Raw genomic sequence first — 6,077 nt, 5'->3', positions numbered from 1 at the left:
TCCATGTGGTCAATGCTATTTTCATCATACACCAGAGTTGTTCTTGGTCCTTTCACTGTTTGTATTTGCACTGATGTGGTGGGTAAAGGGCTGGCAAACGAATCAAGGCAGTGGCACCACCATGCATCTGCACCACCACACGCTCAAGGAAGAAAGAAAGTAAAGAAAGAAGAAAAAGATCAGTTTCACTCAAGAATGTCCTTGACAAAGCCTGAAAAAAGTATTATTGTACTAAATCCTGACCCTTGAATCTTTGACATTCCCTGGGATGAGACGGGAGGTATGCATAAGACCCCTGTGCTGTGCGCCAAAGCACAACAGGGTCTTCAGGACAAGTGCTTGCTCAGTTGCTTGAGTTGCAATCTGAACTAGCCTCTTGGTTTCTGGAACACCATTTTTACTTGAAAGAAAGAGTGACAAACTATGGTTACTCTGATTTGGGCATGTAACAAACATTCTTGAAAATAAACACTGTAAGCCTATCACTGCGAGGAAAACGAAATGATGAAACTCAAGCTTTCAAGATAGAACTACAGTTTTGGAAAACTTGTTATCTAGCACTGTGAGCTCAACAGGTTCCCAATACTTAAAAGATTTTTCTAATGAGATCAGTTGTGATACTTCCAAAAGCGATTTTGGGCTATTGGGTAAGGAGGTGCGTCAACATTTGGAAGATCTACATAAGTCAGTGAACCAGTGTTTTCCAAATGACCGATGCATGTTATAATATTGTGCATGAGTAAAACATCAACTCAAAGTACAAGACAGACCAATGGGTTTTAATGTCAGATAACAGGACATGTTCAGTGATATGGTTTCAGATTTCACATAGCAACTAATCTTAAAGAAACTACCAATTATCAAGTTGTGGTGTGGGATCAAAGAAGAACATTTACAGTTTTCTGAAAAGTCTATTAAAATACTCCTCTCTTCTCCAACTAGGGATCTGTGTATAGCTGGATTTTCTTCATAGTCTTTAACCAAATTATCATACAGTAACAGACAGAAAGCACTTGCAGAAATGAGAACCAACTGTTTTTTATTAAGCCAGACGTTAAAAAGAGTTGCAAAAATGTAAGACAATGCTACTCTTTTCACTAAATATTTTTTATTGTTCTGGAAAATAGTTATTTTTCCATAAACGTATGTTATGTTAATATGTAAAGGGTTTATTATTGTTATTTTAAATGAATTGAAATATTTTTTAAATTTCTATTTTAATTTCTAATGTGGTAAATATCAACAGTGATAATCCACATAAACTAAAGTGCTTTGGGGTGCCCAATAATTTTTTAGTGTAAAGGGGCTCTGAGACCAAAAAGTTTGAAAACTGATGCTTCTAAGGAATCTTAGCATTAGGCAGCAGGAGAAAGGGGCTCTCTTAAGAAGCAGTGCTATTGTGGAAATGTTCCAGATTGAATAGGCTAAAGAGACATGATAACTAAATGTCATACCAAACCCTAGACTGGATCCTGCACTGAAAATGCTACAAAGAAAATTACGGGGTCAACTGACAAAATTGAAATGTGACTAAAGGATTGTAACAATGTTAAATTTACTCAAGTCAATAAATACACTATGGTTATATAAGAAAATATCCCTATTCTTGGGAAATACAGTATTTAGGGGCCAAAGGCTCCTACCTTTAAATGGAGTGTGTATGTGTGTGTATATTTCTCTTTTATAGCTCTGCCCAGCAAAGAAACTAAGATTTTCTACACAGCAGTTTGAAAGTCAATGCAAAGGTCCACAAAATTCCTGTGAAGCAGATATCACTTTTCAACCCAACAAATACTTTAATACTTAGTGTGTGAACAGCAGCTGAGTAGAAATTACATAATTAGGCTGTTACACAATTTCCTGAGCAAGGTATATACTGCAGCCAATATCATTAGTAACAGTCATTACTAACCCCCTTCGCCCTTGCAGCTTGTGCTATAGAATTTCGAATGCCAAGTACCCTGACAGCCTCCCTTGCAGCTAAGGGTGGCCATGTGATCCACCTGTGGCCAATGAGACCTAAGAGAATATTTGCCGGGAGCTTCTGGGAAAGTTTCTGCTTTCCCGACAAAAGGGAAAATGCCCACTCCACGTCCCACCTCCTTCTTGCATTTAATGGGGATGCCTGGAGCTTGACAAAACAAGCTCGAAGTCATAACAGTAAAGAGAGGCAAGTGAAAATAAAGAAAAAAGCTTAGATCTTTACTGACATCACTGGGCAGCTGAACCAACTTCAGCAAATGCTTACCTCTGTACTTATGTGAGAAAAAGATGCTATTTGTTTAAACCACTGAAAGTCAGGCATCTGTTACTTACAGTTGCATCTTTACTGATGCCTGCTTATGCAGGAAAAATGGGGAGAAGGCAGGAGAACAAATGCAAAAGGCTGCATGCCATGCACTGCTGTGCAGAGGAAGCAATCCCAAAACAAAATGCCCATTTAAAACCTGGACCAAATGGCATTTTTAACAGTAGCAAGAATGTAACAATTTTCATTAACAAAAGTTAAAATAAAGAAGCGCTGCAACAGTAAGCATTCTACAATGATTTGAGACCTGAAAAGGTCAAAAACATCCTCTAATCAGCTGGCTTTAAATGGAAACCATCTTGGGTGTCCTGCCAAGAGCGTATATTGTTGCCAACTTCCTAATTTAAAACCATATATAAGAATGCTTTAACTGAAACACACAAGCTAAAAATAAAACATTTAAATAGTAATCGCCCTTCTCTCTCAAAGATAAATGTGCCCATTAACCCTGGATGCTAACAGATTTCTTTCTCTTACATTCTATCTGACCTTTTCTTCCCTAAGTCATTCACGAGGAAATCAGCACAGAAAATACAATTTAGGAAGTTGACTCCTGATCAGCTACTTCACTGAATTAAAGTGCAATCGGGTTCATAATTTTTAAATGGAAATATTAAACATGTGTAGTAAATACCACCACATAAGGTGTTGTGGAAACCTGTGGGTGGGATGGAAGGCAACTGGGTATGAAGATACTCAAAACCCACACGTGCTCTTGGGGAGTTAACCATCTCGTTAGAGCAGGAAGAGATCAATGTGAAAAGTTAAATGAAATGTTTCAATAACAGTTCTAGACAGTAGAAGAGCTGTCATAAAACCGTGTACGATTCATTGCCAAAAAAGATTGTTGCTGATGCTAGCTGGCGCAGGATTTCAGAGAAGAAAAAGATCATTTCAAGTTGAAGAAGGGTTGGGGAGACTTTACAGAGAAGGCAGGACCCCAGCTCAGGCTTGAAGGATGCAGAGAAACTGTGAATGGGCAAAGAAAGCACATTAAGAGCCTCGAAGAAAGGCTGGTTGTTTAAAAAAAAAAAAATGTGAGAAACCCTTGAGGATGTTCGAGTGACTGGTTTAGGGAGGGACGCAGTCAGGGCCTATGGGGATGACGCCAGGTTGTAAAGCTGGATTGACTGTTCCAAAGAAAATGGCAGCCAAAAGGTGGAAACGATCCAAGAGGCCATCAATGAATGAACAGATAAACAATATGTGGTATACAGTGGAATATTATTCAGCCTTCAAAGGGAACAAAATTGTGACACATGCTACAATATGGATAAACCTTAAAGACATGATGCTAGGGGAAATAAGCCAGTCACAAAAAGAAAATCCTGTATGATTCCACTTATATGAGATACCTAAAGTAGTCAAATTCACAGAGATGGAAAGTAGAATGGTGGCTGCTAGGGGCTAAGGCGGCAGGGGAAATGCGGAGTTACTGGTTAATGGGCACAGAGTTTCAGTTTTGCAAGATGAAAAGAGTTCTGGAGATGGATGGTGGGAATGGTTATACAACAATGTGATTCTACTTAATACACTGAACTGTACACTTAAAAATGGTTAAGATGGTACATTTTATGTTATATATATTTTACCACACTAAGAAAAAAAATACATTTAAAAACAGAAAGAGAATAGCTGCAGGAAAGTGAAAATATGGACTGGGGTTCAAGAGGGAGCCCAGGGCTGGAGAAAAATTTTGCAGTTGGCCGCAAAAATATGGGCACCATCTTCAGGCTCCAGGCCTGTGAGACCGGCGGGCTCCACATAGTAATTCTACCACTGAGTGGTGAGCAGGTGGTAGACAGAACGCCTCCCCGAATTTTCTTTGGAAATACTGAACTCAATTTAATTTAATGAAGGATCCCTAAAATGTTTTAAAATATCTGACCTTGGAAATGCACTAAGAGTCAGGCTCCTGCAGACACCCCTGACGCCCGCCCTCTCCCCACTGGCCTTACTCAGAGGGATGAGGATACTGAAAGGACACAGCTCAATCCCAGAGAAAATCAAGTGCAGGTTGCGCCTGCGTGGCCCAGGCAGGTGGAGAGCGTTACTTAGCTCAGTAGAGATTGGCAAAGTTGGGCTTCATCTAACAATTCTGTTATCCAGGCATCTACGTCTTCCCTAGCTCTGAACGGGGAATCATCGGAGAACAGACCTGACGCACAGCAGACACTTAATTACTATTTGGAGATTCAAATAGATTCATGATGAAATGGCTTTAGACCCTCCAGCAGTTCTGGAGGAAAAATCAGGCTCGTTGAAGGTCTTTTCAGAATTCCTGGGCACCCCTCAATTCTAAACATAAGCCTTTTCCTCTAAATGTGATCCTGACTCCAGAAAGTCCTGGGCTTTGCCTGCCTCTGCCAACGGTAATCTGCAACTCTCGTCATCAGGAAACCTACCTGACAGCAGGTAAGTTGCAGGTAAGTTGGCAGAGCCCTGGCCCCCGAGTTCTGGTCCTCCCACTGACCTTAGGCAGGCCTCCTGGTTAATGACTTGCTGACACGATCATTTTTTTGAGCAGCCTTTTTTTAAAAAACAAAAACAAGTTAACTATAAATATTAAAACTTCTCACCAATGTCACCAATAGGAAAGCTACCTCCCCTGAATTCTCGGGCCCTTCTGCAACAATCGATTCTTCGACACAAATATTTTTAATCTTCAGGTGGATACGGACTGGACATTGGAAGATCAAAAACTATGCCTGGCACACAGGAAGTTTAGATCGTTGTTCATCCAAGCTTGAATTTTTATTTGAGCTTTTCTCAATTTTTCTTTTTATGCATGTTCCCTTATTTCGCTTCATTTTTAATTGAGGAAAAAATGGTTAATATATGAGATCACTTTCACTGCCGGGTCTTATTGGGCTTCAGGCAGCTTTAAGGGCAGACTTTTAAAAAAGAAGAAAAGCATAAAATGCGTCAGGGAAATGGAATTTCTATTTCACTCACAATTTTGCTTTTTAAATGTTGTTCTAACAACAGTTCAGTGAAAGATGGTTTCCTTATTGTCATTTATTAGCCATGACAGGCAGCAACAATCATTTCAGATACAGCCTCCCTTTGCCACAATCATCTAGTAATGCCTGCAAGGCAAAAGATGGCTCTTTCCTTCTGGAATGCTTTTCCAGAAAAACCCCTTCCTTTCTGGAATGCTTTTCCAGAAAAACCCCTTCCTTTCTGGAATGCTTTTCCAGAAAAACCCCTTCCTTTCTGGAATGCTTTTCCAGAAAAACCCCTTCCTTTCTGGAATGCTTTTCCAGAAAAATCATTCCTTCTGGAATGCTTTTCCCAAAGGCACTAGTTCAACACAAACCTCTATTAACTGGAACTCTGACATCTGCAGAATTCTCTGCATAGGAAGACTTCACTACTCCTCCAGCGACAGCAGAAACCAAGACATAATTACTCACACTGCTGTCACCAGGAAGTCACGTTCAGCAACATGGTCTATATGTGGAAGCCTTATGTACCCACATCAAGAGGATCACCCCACATAAACCATCCAACCACTGTCGATGGACATACTTCCTTCTTAACAAGAATCCTTCCCTGTTAATCTCCTCCCAACAGGGAAAAGGAAATAAAAAATTTTCACCAAAACCCAATGTAACAAAATGAGACCAAATATAAGATAGTATCAAAATTAAATAAATTAGATGCACTACTGGCTTAGTAGGCCCTAGACCTATTTAGAAATGTGACATAAAAATAACACACTTCTTACCAACCGGGCACACAAGGCATAATTTGCAGCAACATAAAA

The sequence above is a fragment of the Equus asinus genome, chromosome 27 (assembly GCF_041296235.1).
Source record: "Equus asinus isolate D_3611 breed Donkey chromosome 27, EquAss-T2T_v2, whole genome shotgun sequence".
Classification (NCBI taxonomy): Eukaryota; Metazoa; Chordata; class Mammalia; order Perissodactyla; family Equidae; genus Equus; species Equus asinus.
The sequence above is the reverse complement of the archived record's forward strand: the minus strand, read 5'-3'. Positions refer to the sequence as shown.